Below are 18,517 nucleotides of genomic sequence, written 5' to 3' on the forward strand. Positions count from 1 at the left end.
TTTCTCTGTTGAGGCTGAGTTTGCACTGAAGTTGAACCCCTGCTTGAAGTTCCATCCCATTTCCGTTTATCTCCACTAGAAGCACCAGAAGTAGTTGCAGCACCTATACGCTTCGGTAACTTGTTCTGCTCCACCGCTTGATCAGTAAGACGGTGAGCCAACTGTACAACCTGCTGGATAGTAGTCAACCTCGCTGAAGTCACATGACTTTGGATCTCTGGCACCAAGCCCTTGAGATAGAGTTCAATTCGCTTATACGGAGGATCCACCATAGTAGGACACAACAAGGCAAGCTCATGCGATCTCTTAGTGTATGCCTCAATTTCTGATCCTGACATCTTGAGATTGTAAAACTCATCCTCCAGTTTGTGAATGTCGTCACGACTGCAGTATTCCTCCCTGATCATTTCCTTGAAGTTTTCCCATGGGGTGGCGTTGGCAGCAACCAACCCTAACATCTGCACTTGAGCATTCCACCACGTGAGAGCCAAACCCTCGAGAGTACCAGTAGCATACTTCACCCTGCGCGCTTCAGGGCATTCGCACATTTCGAACACAGACTCCAGTTTCTCAAACCAGTGTAGGAGACCTACCGCTCCTTCAGTTCCGCTAAAAGTCGTGGGTCGACAGTCCATAAAGGTCTTAAAAGTGCACACCGGTGCCTGACCTAAGGTAGGTGAAAGAAAAGACAGAGTTTAACACAAAGGTTGGTTCACGAGAGTAGGATCCAAATGATCCTAGAACAAATTTCGGACTGCAGGATATACCTCCTGCGTGTGCAGCTGCGAGTGCTGCGGCAACTCGTTCGTTGATCAAAGCCGTCAACTGGGCTTGTGTCATGTTAACGCGTCCAGACATGTTTCTTCATAATAAAAGCAATACGTGTGAGAGAGGTTCGCGAAAGCACGATAGTAGGACAGAGTAAGCACGCACGTGTTCAAATAACAGTAGTTATACTAATCAAGCATACCATGAGCAATGTACTACGTAACTAACAAGTAGGCAATATACATACATCATATTACCTAAAGCGTCGAGCCTTGCATGAGGAGCGAAGTGTCGTTGTGGACCGTTGAGCACTAAACCGGTTATAGTCTGGTTTTAACAAAAACGTTTCTCCTTTATTAAAACCAAGTTCACTATAACCAATGGCTCTGATACCAATCTGTCACACCCCCAAAATCCCACCTGCGGAGTACTACCGCTTGGAGGCGTGACTGACCAGGATCCAGCCACCAATCATACTGAACAAGCATATAAATAGTTATAAAAGTTTAACCATTCACGATTGGTGTTCCAAAACAAATAAGTTTAAGTTGCAAGCGGAAGCATAAGTTTAAAGTTATAACATAAGTTCCAAAAGTTTCGAGTTTAACATAGTCTTGTAGCAATCCCTGTCCCACAACGATCCTCCTCCATGCAAGCTCCCACTGAGTACCTATGGTCCTGCAAAGCATGTAGTAACGAGTCAACAACTAGTTGAGTGAGTTCACGGGTGGGCGTTCGTTTTAGTTGTTTCGAAAACAGTTTACTTTATCTGGCATCCTGCCGTGGGGGTTACCCCATAGTTTAAAAAGACGTGACCAGTTCATTCCCAATTACTCCGGCACTCCGGCCGTGGGGGGCTACCCCATGTAGTTATCAGGCATTTCGGCCGTGGGGGCTACCCCATGTACATCATCTGGCTCTCCAGCCATGGGGGCTACCCCATGTGTATACTAGACTCGTTACCGTATCGATTGCTGACTGTAGTCATGTTTATGTGCCCTGAAAACATCAATGTCTATCATCATTGACGTGCCCCAGATCCATTAGTTCACGCCCGTCCTCTGCGGCACGGTGTGAGGCTTGTCAGACCTAAATAGCGCTATCTAACTAATGACCCGCTCGCCATTGGCCCGGCGATTAGTCGATACAAAAAGGAGGGACTTCGTGATAGAGTTTTAGTCTAGTACGTTTATCCGTCCATCCGGACGAGGAATTACATTCCTGAACCACTGACGTCCTACCCAAGGTAGACGAGGAACCACGTTCCTTAACCCCGTTCCCAACCCAGGGAATCCCATGCTTTGTAAAGGGTGTGAACTCACCTTGGTTTGCTCGGCAGTTAATCACAGAAAGTCAATCAAGTCGCAAGTAGTCATTAACGTCCTAACACGGATATCACGTATAATCAGGTTCGAACCAAGTAGTGTACAAATGTTCAACACGTTTGGCAAGCACGTTTAGCAGTAACAGTTAACAGTCAACAGTAGCACATACAGTTCACAGGTTCAGCCCAACTACTTAGGCCCAAACACGTAAAAGCAGTTAACACAGAAGCCCATCAGTCTGGCCCATTAACTAAGGCCCAAAAGTGTGGTCTCGAGTCGCAACCGGACTCGCAAGCATGGTCTCGAGTCATGCTGTGTGTTGATCATGGATGGTTGCGAGTCGCAACTGGTGTCGCAACCATGGTTTCGGTTCATCATGCTAAGGTCTCGAGTCGCAACCGGACTCGTAACCTGTGGTTTCGGCTTGTCCTGTTATGGTTGCGAGTCGCAACTGCGTGGTCTCGAGTCATCACGCTGTGGTTGCGAGTCGCAACGGGTGATTGCGAGTCGGTAAGCTGTCGTTTTCAAGTTCACGTGTTGATGCAGACGGTCAGATTAATGGTACAGTATAATCAGGCCCAAATCCGGAAATAACCAATGGAATTCCACTAACATATTTCCTAATCAGGTTATTAGTCAAAGATGGATCAAAATCACAAGGGTTTTCAATCTTCAACTATCATTCAAAGTGTTCTTCATACATTCAAAGCATATATTCAAGTTCTTCATAACATAAACAACACTTATTCACCCAAAATCATGAACAACTATCAAGATACAATTTACTAGCATGCATCCTACTTGACAACCATATTCATTAGCCGATTTTCATAGTATAAACACCCAAACTTTTCGGATCTAATCCAAGTGCAACCAATATCATCATTCACCCTTTTTAACATACAATGAACCCATTTTCAACATCAAGCCTTTATGCAAATTTCAACACATAACAAGAACATTCATGAACCGATTTCTATGTATAACTCAACAACTTAACATATTGTCACATAATCTCATACAAACATAACATGAACACACTAACATTCAACAAAACATCAAGAACACTAACCGGTTATGGGTTTCGAGGGTGTGTGAAAAGCTTCCAACCGGGTGTGTGTGTGAGCCGATCCAAGTCCAAAGATCCAAGAATGATGGAGTGTGTTTGTGTTCTAGAGTTTAGGTGAGAGAGAGAAGTAGGAGAGTGTGTGTTGTAATGTTCAACAAATGGCAAAAACTAACTAAGGTGGTGTATTTATAGTCAAAGTTCCAAGTGTGTGCACCCTATGGGTTTCGGCTAAGGGTTTTCGGCCCAATGGCCCAACCGGCCAAAGGCCCAAACCGGCCTAATGGTTACGGTTCACTCGAGACCACATGGTCTCGAGTCGGGTCCTTGTTGTTTCGTGTCGGGTTCTCGGTTCACATATAACACACATACATATATATATACAATGCACACAAAACAAAGCACATAAAAGTTCACGTTATCATTAAGTTTAATCATTCAACTAATCACATAACGTACAAGTATATCGCATCAAGACACAATGAAGGTTCTAGGTTTCGGGTTGTCACAAAAGCATGTCTTCGTGAAACATTATAAAAACCTATCCACCTTGACTGTGTCGAACGATTTCCAAACACTACAACCTTTGTGACACCATTCATCCATATTACCCTCGGTAATATGTTTGCTATTCACAATAATCGAAACAAATTTCCCATTCACAATACCATTTCATCATATTGCCTTCGGTGATATGTTTGATTCGAGACATTTGAAATGAATTTTATTTTGTTTCACGACACTATGTAATCCTTTGTCATTTTCGAAACACTACCTTTTGTCTTTCAAAATTTCAAAAATTTACCATTTGGATGAGAATTTTCAAAATTTAAAACATAAAGTTTCTTTATTTTAAAATTTTTAATTTAAAACAATTTTATCCTAAAAAAATGGATTTTTAAAAGGTAAAGAATTTATAACACAAACCATTAACTTGGTTTATATTCTCTCATCCAAAAATATTACAGAAGTTTATTTCTCAAAACAATTTTTGTTTCAAAACAAAATCAATAACACTAAATTATCCAAGTACAAGAACAAGATTTTTGAACAAGATTTTTACCAAGTCAAGATTTTCACTACACAATTTCAAACTCATGACAATATGATGGATCTCACTTATTTGATTCTCACTATAGCTATACCTTCAAAATGCCTCCTCCCCGCAACGTCACTTGGAATGCTGAAATGGCAGCAAGGATTTCTCAGCATCTAGATACTTTACTCCCAGGCATTGTGACCCAAGTCAACCAAACCCAAAACAATAACAATGACAACAATGTTATATCGCCGTGTAACTATGAAAAATTCAACTCGGCTAAACCACTCAGGTTTAATGGGTCTGAAGGAGCAACTGCGCTCCTACAATGGTTTGAGAGTATAGAGAGCACATTCCGCCATGTTCAGTGTCCCAGTGAACGCAAGGTGGAGTTCGCCTCGAGTGTCTTTCAAAAGAGAGCACTCACTTGGTGGAACGGTATCATGAGAAACCGAGGTGCCGATATAGCAATGGCACAAACGTGGGAAGAATTGAAGAATCTTATGATGAAAGAATTCTGCCCACGAAGCAAAGTAAGGACACTCGAAAACGAATTCTACTATCTAAAACAGGACAGTGGGGAAAATCGTGCCTACACTGACCGATTTGAACAGTTAAGCCTACTTTGCCCCACTATGGTCACACCTTTGGAGCGGGCCATTGAGAAATACATTGATGGCCTACCTGATCTTGTCCAAGACATTGTCACTGGCAGCAAACCTACAACTCTTAGGGAGGCTAAGGAATTAGCCGCAACCCTAACCGACTCCCAGGTTAGAAAAGGGAAACTTTTTCAAAGGGAGACGAGAAAAGAAACATTGAAACTACTAAGGAGAATTCACAGGGAACAAAGGCCGAATCTTCTAAAAATTCTAAGAAGTGTAAGACTTCAAAGAATTTTGCAATTCCTACACCAATTCCACTAAACTCAGTACCATTTAACGGACTCTATCGTGGAAAGCAACCTAGGTGCAATCATTGCAACTATCATCACGCAACAAATTCTCCTTGCCGCCAGTGTACAATCTATGGTCTATTTGGACATCTAACTGTGACTTGTCGTGTCCAGAACCGAGCATCCCCTACTCAAACTCGCCCTCGAGCATGTTTCAATTGTGGTGATTTAAATCATTTCAAGCGAAACTGCCCCAAGCTAGCAAATGCTAATGGATGAGTGTTCAATGTCAATGAGGCTCAAGCTAATGATCAAGCATTTATGATCATTTGAACCTCTACATTTTCTGTTTATTTTCGAAAATAATGTACATATTTCAACTATATTTGTAATGACAATATAAATTTCAAGAAGTTTTTCCTTCATTCTTGATTATTCGTATTTAAATTACAAATTCCAATGTGATTACACTATGTGTGATTACAGCTATAAGTCGACTTTGAGGATTCCGTTCTTTAGGAACCAAATCTTGTAATTTAGCATGCTACAAACGCAATTTGCTTCGTATGTTGACCTAACATACTTAATATACAATTTTCAAATACATGTTGCCTAGTATGTTGACTTATCATACCTAACACATGATTTGAAAACATTTTCTCGATATGCTTATATTATGGCGACAATGCATATTTAGTATATGTTGCATTCTACCAGTTCGGTTAGTATGAAACATGTATTAACATTTGTACTAGAATGAAATATCTACTACTAATTTTGTTGTATGCGAAATAAGTTGTGCTAACATTGCTAGTATGAAACACGATTCGATTTGACAGATGCTGTGTTGTGACGATGTTTATTTGATTTAGACGATAAGTTCGACCTTATTATTTGTTTACCCTCGCTTAACAAGAGGAGCTATGTGGACCATGCGACGAAACGAGCAATTATGGGTGCACACTTAATTATGAGATTCGACGCATGAGAATCATTGTAAGCCTTGTTAAATATGGTGGCATAAAATCGAGAGTGATTAAGGTTACGGGATGAAGGGGTATGGTCCCAAAAAGCCGCGCAGACCATTCAGGTCGCATACTGGACCATACTCCTTAGTCAGTAAGCTGATCAATCTACAGACCGCGCGCGGGCTGTTTAAGCGAAAGCTGATCTCGCACGAGGTCCAAACAAGAGATAGCATCATCTGTCACACTTAGTGTTTTGAATAAGAGCCTTCTTGCCCTACAACCCTGCGCGGGCTAGCTACGTGCACAACAAGGGTTGCGCAGGAGTTACGGCGCAAGGCCATTTCAGAAAGTACACAAGGTACAAGTGGTAGAAGAATGAGCCAATTAGCGTCCACCAGGTTGTGCTCTATCGTGCTCCATGATCGTCTGACGTGTAGGAGGCAGAGAGTACACAAGGACGCCTACGTGGCACCAGTCAGGGGGCAGTGACAACTGCCCCATGATCTCCACTTAACTGCAGATGGCAGAGGGACAACAAGGCCGATAACTATGACACGTGGCTCCAATCAAGGTGCGCCAGCACCGGAGAGCTTCTAGAAACCATTAACGGTTGACACCAGTGAGACAAGGAGGATATTCCTTGTTGTCGCCTTCCGGCCCAAGGCCCATCAGCCCATCTCCATTTACACCTCTCCGGCTATAAATAGAGACCTCTATACTCAGGTTAAACATTCCATTCTCATTACTCTCACTCTTAACTCACACTTATTTCCTCAAAGCAGTTACTTATTCTCACGCTGGAGTCTAGTTAAGAGGGAAAATATTCCCCTCTTAACAAGCTAACGGTGTTGTTGTTTTGCAGGAAGAACGGATCATGTCGAAGCTCAGGAAAGATTAAGAAGATTAACCCTCATGTTTGAAACATAAACCAAACTAATTAACCCTAAAATTAGTTACTTGTTTCTTCATTGGCGCCCACCGATTTTCACAATCACTTCATATTCTTTTTTCTGAGTTTTCTTCTGTTCTCTTGATCATGGCTGAACAAGGGATAGTCCCTGATTTTAGTTTCGGCACAAACTCTAACGTAGAAATGGGGGAGGACAATCCGTATGTCCAAGTCCAACCTGCCGAGGAAATAGTTGAAATTGAAGCAACGAACACTGGGGGACCTCGTACGAGCATCACTCGCATCACTCAAACGGGAACCGCAGTGAGCCATGTCGCTGGTCCATCAAACCCAGCTCCAAACCCAAACTTTTCAGCGCTACTAGGGCTACCAGAAGGCGAAACTTTAGCTTCCTGGTACGCCAAGCAAATTGCTACTATAAATGCTGAGTATTAGTGTTTGAGCGCATAGCAAGCAATTCTACAAGTAGAACCATCCTTGGTTACTCCTCCGGGTCCAATTCAGGGGGCGCGCCAGACACCCCCACAGCAAAACATTCAAGGACGAATTAACAGACCTCCTCCCTAGAGAAGACCAACCGTGCACGACACGCGCGACACACACGGGGAGACAAGCAGTTATTATGACCACCCGTCAAATGTGCAAAGGGGTCCAGTTCACAACCGGCTGGGGCCGCGAAACATGAACAACGAGTGGGACGACACTGATCTGGATGATCATACTTGGCAAGAGGGTGAAGGTTCCTCAGTTTTCAACCATCTGCAGAAAAATCATGAGTCTTACAGACCAAGGCCGCGCATCGCATACAACGAAGAAACAGAAGGTGATTTCAGCCTCGTCTATAGACCAGCTGAAGCTGCCGAACATTCTAAGTTCATTCCAAAGATTGCTCTTGCCCCGCTAGAAAAAGCAAAGTTACCCCCAACAGTGGGAGAGTTCAACGGTCTCACCGACCCTGACGATCATATTCGAGTATTTACAAGCGTTGGTGTTTCAGGAGGATGAACCATGCCAATGTGGTGCCATCTGTTCATCCAGACTCTCACAGGGGCTGCTCGCGCCTGGTTCGACAACCTACCATCTGGAAAAATCAAGTCATGGATTGACTTCAGAATCAAATTCGTAAGCCATTTTAGCCAACAAAGACGCTACCAGCGCGACACATCAGAAGTGACAGACATCTGGCACAGAGATAACAAGGGGTTAGAAGACTTTATCACTCGCTTTAACAAGGAGTATTTGGAGATTGATGACGTAAACGAACAATTGATGCGCGCTCATTTCAAGAAAGCCATTCGATGTGATAGTCTAATCCGAACTATCACAGGAAAGGAAGGTATGCCCAAAGAATGGGACAAGCTCATGGCAGCTGCGAAGATAGTAGCGCAGACTGAAGAATCATTGGCTGGAACCAAAAGCACATACACCGAAGATCGTTTTTCCAAGGGAAGCTCGCGTGACAACAACAGGCGAAACAGAAACCCTGGATGGAAAGCAAACCAATCCAGCGGTTATGAAGAAAGGCCTCGCTTTAAAGAGGACGCGCGAGACACAATTGATCGTATCGATTATCGAAAAGCAGTAAGGAACGAAAATCGAGAAAAACATTGGACTCCGCTCATCAAGACACCAAAAGAGGTACTTATGACGGAGAACTATAATTTCAAGGCACCAAAGCCTATGACAAACAAGATGGGGCAAGACCCAAACCTGTACTGCGATTTTCACAAAGATACAGGTCATCTGACAGATGACTGTATCAGTCTAAGGCAAGAAATTGAGAAGGCGTTGAAAAGCGGGAAGTTACGTCATCTGGTAAAGAATGTGCGCAAGGAGACGCGCCAGATTCAGAGGAATGACGATGGAAACCAAAAGAAGGTTAGGCGCCTGGAAACTCACATGGTCGATGGACCAAGATACAGCGCACGAAGCAAGGGCAAGCGCCCGTTTGAACCAGCATGGCAGGAACAACAAGTCATCTTCCCGGTGGTGCGCGGGGGTCCACGCGCCACGCGCCCCGTTGTCATCACCGGCATCATAGGCCACTATGAAATGGAGTACGTCTTCACCGATCCAGGAAGCACAGCTGACATCATTTACGAACAATGCTTCAACCAGTTCGACGATGAAGATAAGCCTCGAGCCTGTCGATTATCCTCTATCTGGATTCTGCAATGAGATGGTCTTCCCATTAGGCCAGATCAGCTTCCCCGTCACGCTGACTGAGAGGAAGCATTCAAGAACTACAAACATCAACTTTATGGTGATGCCAGTCAAATCAAGGCATGACTTTTTAATTGAAAGAGAAACTCAAGGAGAAATGAACATGGTAACCTCCACGCCCCACTCAGCCATTGGCTTTCCAACTGAGACGGGGGTGGCGATTATCTATGCAAAGAAAGAGGTAATGGCAGTAGAGGATCCGCGCCCAGTCAAAGTAGCAAAGATTTCAACAACCGAGCCAGGAAAATGGGTTTTGAACCGCAAGTACCTAGAACAGACGGTGACGATAGGCCACGCAATCTCACCAAGTATCAGGACGCACCTCAAGCAATTATTGTTCATAAACATGGAAATCTTCGCCTGGATCCCATCTGACATGACTAGTGTTGATGTGCGTGAAGTGTGTTATAATTTGGATATATATTTTAAGCCCTTTTTACACTTTTTAGCCAAGTTTTAAATTTATAAAACACGATATTTACTAACACTAAACACACATATGGGCAAGTGCACCCATCATGGACGTAGTATAGTGTTGGTAAGATACCGAGGTCGTCAAAGGACACAAGAGCTTTTAGTACCGGTTTATCCTCAACGTCTAATCAAATCAAAATGTTAGAAAAAGATTTTTAAACTAAGAAAATAAAACTAACTAAATGCTGAAAAATAAAATAAAAATAAAAACAGATAGACAAGATGAATCACTTGGATCCGACTCGTGTATTAGTATAACCTTTGATTATTTTCGCACTTTTGCACTTGTTTAAGAGATTATCTTAGTTATTGTAGTAGGCCCCTCTTTTGAAGGCGACGTTACCCTCAACCCAGTAGTTTGAGTCAGCAAGGATACAATCCTAAAGGGTCTGATTATTGAAAGATAATGAATTAAGTTATTAATGCAAATTATGGTAGGCCCCTCTTTTGGAGGTGACGTTACCCTCGACTAAGTAGTCTGAGTCAGCAGGGATACAGTCCTAAATAGCCGGGTTATAGTATTAATAGTAGTTAACTTATGAGGGGGTCAAAGAGTTTGGATCCCCGCCATCCAATACCTTTGGGTATTGAAGGAGATCCTACTAAATTTGACCCAGGTCCCTTGCAGGACATCTAAACGCTGAACAAGGGCAAGACCCTTACCAAACCGTTCCCTTAACCCCCGACCAGGTAGCCAACATACCTCCATATAGACCATGGAGATATGAATGGTCAAAATCTTTTATTTTATATAGACAGTAAAGTAATGCCAAGACACCACGGACAAACGATAAGGAAAAGTCACCTTCAACATAAGAAAGAAGTTATTAAAGTCATTAATACAAAACCAAATAAAAAGTGCAAAAGATTAAAAATAAAAAGTATTATACTAAACACTTGTCTTCACCAAGTGATGTAAGAGACTTAGGCAAACATGGCCTTGATTGTCAAGAACTCTTACGATCAATCTTGGACCCCGAGACGACTCACACACTCTATGATGGACAATGGATGATGGTGGTGGATGATGGTGTTGTGATGGTGGTGGGTGGTGGATGAAGTGTGAGAGAGGTGGTGTGCCAAGGGATGAGTTGCAATGAATCCAAGCACTCCTATTTATAGGCTGAACAGAGGCCTGGGCACGGCCCCGTGTCCGCTGGGCACGACCCCGTGCCTGTCTGACACTATCTCTCCTCATTAATTGTAATTCGCAATTACAATTAATGCGCCTGCAGTACTTTGGGCACGCCCCAGTGTTCACTAGGCACGGCGCCGTGGTGAGCAATAGAAGCTTCTACATGTTTGTCTTTTCTGCTGCTTCTTGGGCATGGCCCCGTGCTCGCTGAGCACGGGGCGTGTTCAGTCTTCTGCCTTCTCTGTTTTGCTTGGGAGGATGCTGTCGAGGGGTCGGGCAATCCACTTTTGTTCCTTTTCTTGTATTTATGTTAGATTTAGCTGCCTTTTTGCTTCTTTTGTTAATTTGAGCTCATTTAATCCTGAAAATACAAAAGGAAGACAAAAACACACTTTTTCCAACATTAGTAATTAAAAAGGGTTAGTTTTATGCCTCATTTGATGTAATTTATATGTTGCATTTTACACACATCAAATATCCACACACTTGAACTTTTGCTTGTCCTCAAGCAAAACTCTTTAATATGTGGCTTACACTCCCAAATGGAATGGGTAGAAGAGAAGGTTTGGGCTTGTCATAGAGTGTCGGGAATCCAAGATCTTTATTGGGTTTTATTTTCATTTATTTACAATCCTATTCGTCATGATTTATTAAAAACTTTTCATAAGGTAAATTATTTATTAAGGCATAACATACCTTTCTAAAATTCCATTTATATACAAGTTCACATACCTCACGGGAGAAATCACTCACACTCGGCCGAAGGTGTATTTTTAGTGAATCACTCGAGAGTGGCATGGAACTTACTCCTACCATAAGCTTGCCAAGAAATCAATCCTCCTCCTTTTTAACTTTATACCTTCGTAAATATCAAGAGGATTTTTTTTGGGGTGAAGGGTTAGGCTTGGGCTAAAGGTGGGTAGTTGGGTTAGTGGTTAGTAGAAAAGGGCGAAAGTCGTAAAAAACGTCGGTTTTCGTAAAACATGTTGTTTTTGTGACTTTTTATTTTTCATGAAGTATTTCTTCAAACAAGCTTTTGTTTGAGGAGCTTTGCTTGTTTATTTCTAACTTCATTGTAAATATTTTTTTTTAGTCACACGAAAACCGAGCTTGTTACTAAAATAAAGGGTAAAAATAAAAATGTTTTTTTTTGGTGGGTAAAAAGGGTTTTGGGTTAAGAAACGAAAAGGTTTAGGCTCAAAGGGGCTAACTAGGGGGAGTTTTTGGGTAGGTGAAAAGAAAAATAAAAATAATGGTGTTGAAAGAAAAAGGGTTAGTCCTAATGCCTCCATCATTTACTTACTTGGGTTTAAGTTGGTAAGGACCGGGAATGAATTGTCGTGGCAAGTTCTAGAGTCGTAAGAACCAAGCGGCTATTCACACAAGAAACGAAAAATGAGCATTTAGCGTAAAGATGTATATTTGTATGCTCAATAAAAGCTCAAAACTCACTTTTGTGGGAATTGGTTTTTATGTGATCAAGTATATATAATCGAATTTTAACTAAGCTTGTCATGCCGTTTCATAATTTTCTTATGTTGGTTCTTTTTATCACGACGCTATCGGTTGTAAACTTGTAAAAATACAACCTTGTTAGTCTTAGAATTCCTAACTTAAATTTTAGACAAGTAAAAAAAAAATTTGAAAAAATTTGGGGTGATTAGCGGTTCCAATAGAGTTTTGTGTAAGGCTTGTTATTAGAACTTGCAAAATTCAAGGTTTTAGCATCCCCCCCACACTTAAATTACACATTGTCCTCAATGTGTCCGAAAAATAAATTTTTAGGTTGATTGAATGTGTAACATGGTGCTAAAAGCAAAATTTTATGCTACTGGTAGTCTGGACACGGCCCCGTGGGGACCGGGCACGGTCCCGTGTTCAGGTGCCAGTAATAATAATTAAAGAAAAGAAACAGAAGCCTGGACACGGGGGCGTGTTCGGTGAACACGGCCCGTGTCCAGTTACCTGAACTGGGCATTTGTCTGCAGGGTGTTCAGCACGGGGCCGTGTTGGCTGGGCACGACCCGTGCTGAGCTTACTGTACTAGAGAAATTGTTGTCGGATGGCCTTGTTTTTGTGCATGGGACCATGTTTCTCGTTTCCCTTGTCATCCTTGACCACCATGAGTGTGTTTTATTCCTGCACATTAAAACTAAAATATTAAACTTAAACTAAGGATAGTTCCGCGGATTGCCTCCGTGGTGCGCCACGTTTATAAGGGTCCTTGGCTAGACCCAAGGCAAGGTTATATGTTTTCTGAGCGGGATGTTATGCATCCCATGTTGCACCGTCGGAGAGCATCATCCAAACTTGAATCGATAACCTTCTTGTAATTGACCGGGTCATCGTCCTCTATTCTCTTCCCAACCCCGAACTTTACTTCATCATCCCCATACTTTAAAGTGAGTGTTCCGTCATTCATGTCTACCACTGCCTGAGCGGTGGTGAGAAATGGTCTCCCTAGTATGAGGGGGACTTCGGTGTCTTCTTCCATATCGAGTATGACAAAGTCGGCCTGGTAGACGAAATTGTCGACATTGACTAGGAGATTTTCAATAACACCTTGCGGGAATTTGACGGATCGATCAGCAAGTTGTATGCTCATTTTTGTAGGACTCGTTTTTCCTAGGCCGAGTCTCTTGAACATTGATTCGGCATGAGGTTAATGCTAGCCCCAAGGTCGGCTAGTGCATTACGAACGGGGGAGTCCCCAATCGAGCAAGGAATTGTGAAGCTTCCAGGATCAATTTTCTTTTGGGGGAGTTTGTTGAGTACGAGGGCGGAGCATTCTTCGCCTAAAACTAATTGCAATGTTTCAATTTTCCTTTTATGAGTGAGGAAGTCCCTCATAAACTTAAAGTATTTAGGCATTTGAGTTAGGACATCAATAAAAGGAATATTGACATGCAATTGTTTTAGTAGACTTTCAAATTTTGTGAACTGCTCGTTGGTCTTTTGACGGATTAACCTACCGGGGTACGGAACTGGAGGAGCCTTGGTGGGCTCTGATGGTGGCGGAGTAACCTCCTCTTGATGGGAAAGCGATGTGGTCTGGCGATGGCCCTTCCGTGGTACCCACGGTACGGTTCCGTAAGGTGATGAGATGTACTTGCGCCTTTGGGTTTGTTTCGGTATTACTTGGTAACGCGCCTTGCGGTCTCTCGGAGAAATTTTGGGCTAGTTGACTTATTTGTTTTTCGATGTTTTGTATACTAGCTTGTTGATTTCTAAAATTTGATTCTAATTGTAGAAATCTTTCCGAGTTTTTCTTTTCGGTGTCGGAGATAAGGCGAGATATAGTATCTTCAAGCCTTTCTCGTCCACCTTGTTGTTGAGGGAAATTTTCTGACTCATTTCATTGTTGTTGAAAGTTGGTTTTTTGATTTTGTTGGTTACTAACATTGTCGGGTTCTCTCCAACCAAGGTTAGGGTGGTTTCGCCATCCTTGGTTGTAGGTGCCTGTTGGAGGACCCGACGGCCTAGGTCTATTATCAATGTAGTTTACCGATTCTGTTTGATCATCTGTTTCTTTCATACAACTCCAATTTTCATGTGGCCCACCACACCCCTCACAAGCCATAACCGAGACTGTTTTTGTCATTTCTAACTTTTTAATTTTAGAAGAAAGGGCCTCGATTTGGGCTTGTAAAGAGGTGCTTTCATCAACCTTATGGGCGCCCGGGGCAATAGATTTATTGCCTCGGGGAGTGTGCCACTGGAAATTGGTTTGAGCAATTTCCTCAATTTGATTATATATTTCATGCGGGCGTCGATTACCTAAAAGTCCCCCGGAGCTAGAGTCAAGTGTTTGTCTTGTGTGTGGCAACAACCCATTATAGAAAGTGGATACTTATTGCCATGTCGCAAGACCGTGATGAGGACACTTTCGCAATAGCTCCTTGAACCTTTCCCAAGTTTCATATAAGGATTCCCCGTCCTCTTGTGAATAAGTATTAATTTCAGTAATTAATTTAGCCGTTTTAGCGGAAGGGAAATACTTATATAGAAATTTTTGGGCTAGTTCATCCCAGGTGTTTACCGATCCAGCTGGGAGGGCGTTAAGCCAAGCCTTCGCTCGGTCTTTGAGTGAAAACGGAAACATTCGGAGGCGGATGGCGTCATTTGATGCTCCATTGATCCGAAAAGTATCACATATTTCTAAGAAATTAGTAAATATGTAGATGGGGATCCTCGTCCGCAAGCCCATGGAAGGTTGTAGAGTTTTGAAGCATCTGTATCAAATGCGGTCGAAGTTCGAAGTTATTGGCTTCAACATTCGGTGCATTGATAGCGGCGCCGAGATTACCTACGATGGGTCGTAGATAATCCATGAGGGTACGTTGGTCCGCCATTGGAAGTGGGTTCCCCGAAACCTTCTCTTGGTTTTTGGCTTTTAGTCTTTTTCTGAGAAAGCGTTCGGGTTCTTCTAGAGGTTCTTTTATGTCTTTATTAGAATTGGAGCTCATACACTACGTAGGGGTGGCGTCTGGTTCCAAGTCCTACAACAAAAATAGAAAACAATGCTGGTCAGAAGGTTCACCACGACCCCATGCTCAGAGAACACGACCCGTGGTCGGAGTTACAGTGATTGTTTTCCATGTTGGTGCAGTTGTCTGTCGACTACATCTTCGTTCGAGTCTTAGGGTAGGGCAGATTGTATAGTGATCGAAAAACGAGAAATCTTGTATTGAATAGGATCGCTTATAGGGTATACAGTGTGGACCGCTTATTAGTCACTATATATTGGATCGCTCATATGTCACATAGTTGGGTCGTTTTTATGACATGATGAGTGGATCGCTTATATGGACATGTCCATATAAGCGATCCAGAAGATCTATATATATGGGGTCATTTGAGCGGTTCAAGTAGCGTATGTGTGTGTTTTTCAAGGTGTAACGGCGAAGCTCTGCCCGTTTGTCTCCAAGAGTTTGTAATTTGACAGTTAATCAATACAGGAGACGTTAAGTAGTGAAATCAAGCTTTACGAAGACTAATTCAATGAATTCCGCCTCTGAATTAGTCTAAGCACTCTTCTGAACGACTCGTCAGGTCAAAAAACGATCCTACAAGTGGTATCAGAGCTCAAGAGGAAGAGTTCTTACCGTTTAACTCGATTTTCGCTCAAAATTCTGACTTCTACACTTTCTTTTCTCATTTCGGAGAGATTTCACGGTCGGAATTCGCTCAAATTCTCACAGACTGTGTATAATCATACTTAGACAAACCCTTGGAAGTTTTAGGACGAAATTTAGCTTAAAAACCGATCAAAACATGTTCAATGTGTGGCTCGCTCGGAGTGACGTCATTGTGAACCGCTTCAAAAGTTGTGTATGAACCGCTCATTTGACAAAATTCTGGACCGCTCATTAGTACAATTTATCTGAATCGCTCGAATTGTAATTGTCTGGATCGCTCATACGAATAGCATTTGGACCGCTCTTTCGGACATTGCTTGGTTCGCTTATTAGACAATTCTATTGGACCGCTGATTGGACAGTTCGCTCGAACGGTGTGTCTAACTGGTTCGCTTATTGATCAGATTGATTGGATCGCTTATAGAGCAGTCCGCTTATTTGAACAATTTGTCAAAGTTGGGAATTTGTTTAGTGAATTTGTGAAAAACGACGATGGTATTTGATGAACAAGAAAACAATACGCTAGAGGATTTTAATAATTGGTATATGAGAAATATGGATACCGATTATAGAAATGTGAGTACGGACACTTGGGTTAAAAGTTTTGAACTTTTCATATGTCAAAAGGATGAAACTTTGAATGAGATGGAAGCACGATTTAAAGTTTTAACGGACAATATGAGAAGAATGGGTATTAAGATGTCAAATGATGAATATCTATCAAAATTGACAACTGCATTACCTACTAAATGGGATGAGTTTATGGTTGAACTAAAACAGAAAGATTTCTTTCCAGAGCTTTTTCCATATCAGTTCTTTAATGAAGTTAGAGGAGAGTTTTATAAGGAAGAAAGGAAAAGGAAAGAGTTTTTAGCCAAAATGGAAAAAAATTTACATAGACTGGAGCTGGATGTACTCATTGAAGTTGATAGAAGAGTTTATGTATTTCTTGCAACAAAGAGTACTCTGAAATATGATATCAAAAGGAAATGTTATATTGATGATAATATGAATCCTTTTGATTTTGTTAAACTCTTTCGTGCAGGAATCGACAAGATGGAAACAAAGGATACTCCAAAGATTGAAGAATCTGTAGAGTTTGGATCTTCAGGTTCTGCATCAGCATGCTCAAAATGTGACCGCTTCAAGACTGAAAATGACAAACTCTTGAAGGATGCGGAAAGTTTGACATTGGAAGTCAAGAAGTTAGAAGATGTGAAGCAAGCTGATGATAAGCAGATTCTTATGGTTCAGGAAAATTGTGAGAAGTTGAAAGCTGAAAATGACAAACTGTTAAGTAATTTGAACAGTTTGACATTTGAAAACAAGAAGTTGAAAGAAAAAGAAAAAGTTTTTGAAGAGAAAATTAAGGATTTTGAAATTGAAAAAACAAAAAGTGAAAAAGAATTTCAAAATCAACTGAAAATTCTTGAAGATGGGAGAAATTTTTTAGCCAAAACAACATTGAGAAGCAAAAATTGATCAATTCACATCTTCAGAAAATTATAAATTTGGAGAAGGAATGTGAAAGTGCTCGAAAGAAAATCAAAGAGCTGGAAAAAGAGTTTGAAAGCAAAAAGAAATCTTCAGAAGATGAGGATTTCTGGATTAAGCTGGAAAACAAAAACCTGAAAGCGAATGAATCAAAATTTCAGGAACAGATAAAAGTTTTGATGAATGAAAAATCTGTTCTTGAAAATTTGAAGAATGATAATGAAAAAACAATCAAGTCTCATCTTGAAAGAATATCTCAGTTTGAAAAAGAAGCTGAGAATTCCAGAAGCAAGATTGATGAACTTGAGAAAAAATTGATAGGTTTTGTGACTTCATCAGACAATTTGAAGTTTCCCTGTCCAAAACCAATCAATTCTGTTCCAATAAGTGACTGTGTCACAAACTTTGACAATGTCAAAGTTAAAGATTGTGGTGAAAAATCTGATGATAAAAAGGAAAAATTTCTTAAAACTGTTCTGCAATCAACTGAAAAGGGTGAATGCTCGAAGCAAAAACCTTTGAAGAAGAAAGCAGAACAGAAACAAAAAATTAAAAATGAGAAAATTGTTCAAAAAGATTATAAAAGCTCATCAGATCGATCATCCAATCAAAAGGAAAAATTACAAAAAGTAAAAAATGAAAACTCAAAAATTGTTGGTAATAAGTGGTGCAGGTCGGATCACAGTGCTTCAAAGCAAAATCCAGCAAACTTGAGGAAAGAATATCACCAAGCCAAACAATGCTTTGATCTGAGCGTTTGGACTCAAAATGGTGATTGGTACGATAACAGAGTGTGTTACAGCTGCGGATATCACGGACACATTGCTGTTAACTGCCAGTATTGGAGTTATGAGACCAGGAGGTGCTTTAATTGCAACATCAAAGGTCACATTGCCAGAGAATGCCCAAGGAAATCGAATGACAGATTGAGGGCTAATTCTCAGAAATCGGCAAAGATTCCAGTCAAAATCAAGCCCCAGGAACAGAAGGTTCTGAAACCTAAAGTTCAAGAACAGTCAATTCAGGAAAAGAAAGTTAAACTTTCACAGGGGCAGAAAGACAGACTGAGGAAAAAGAGGAAG

At 41.5% G+C, this 18,517-nt stretch overlaps 1 non-coding gene across 1 annotated transcript; it reads left to right on the top strand.

The window, feature by feature from the left end:
- Window positions 1-14,669: 14,669 nt before the first annotated feature.
- LOC118487696 lies at window positions 14,670-14,776 on the top strand. Its single transcript, XR_004882639.1, has one exon. It is a non-coding gene; the product is annotated as a small nucleolar RNA R71 (small nucleolar RNA).
- The last annotated feature ends 3,741 nt before the right edge of the window (window positions 14,777-18,517 follow it).

The sequence above is a fragment of the Helianthus annuus genome, chromosome 15 (assembly GCF_002127325.2).
Source record: "Helianthus annuus cultivar XRQ/B chromosome 15, HanXRQr2.0-SUNRISE, whole genome shotgun sequence".
NCBI lineage: Eukaryota > Viridiplantae > Streptophyta > Magnoliopsida > Asterales > Asteraceae > Helianthus > Helianthus annuus.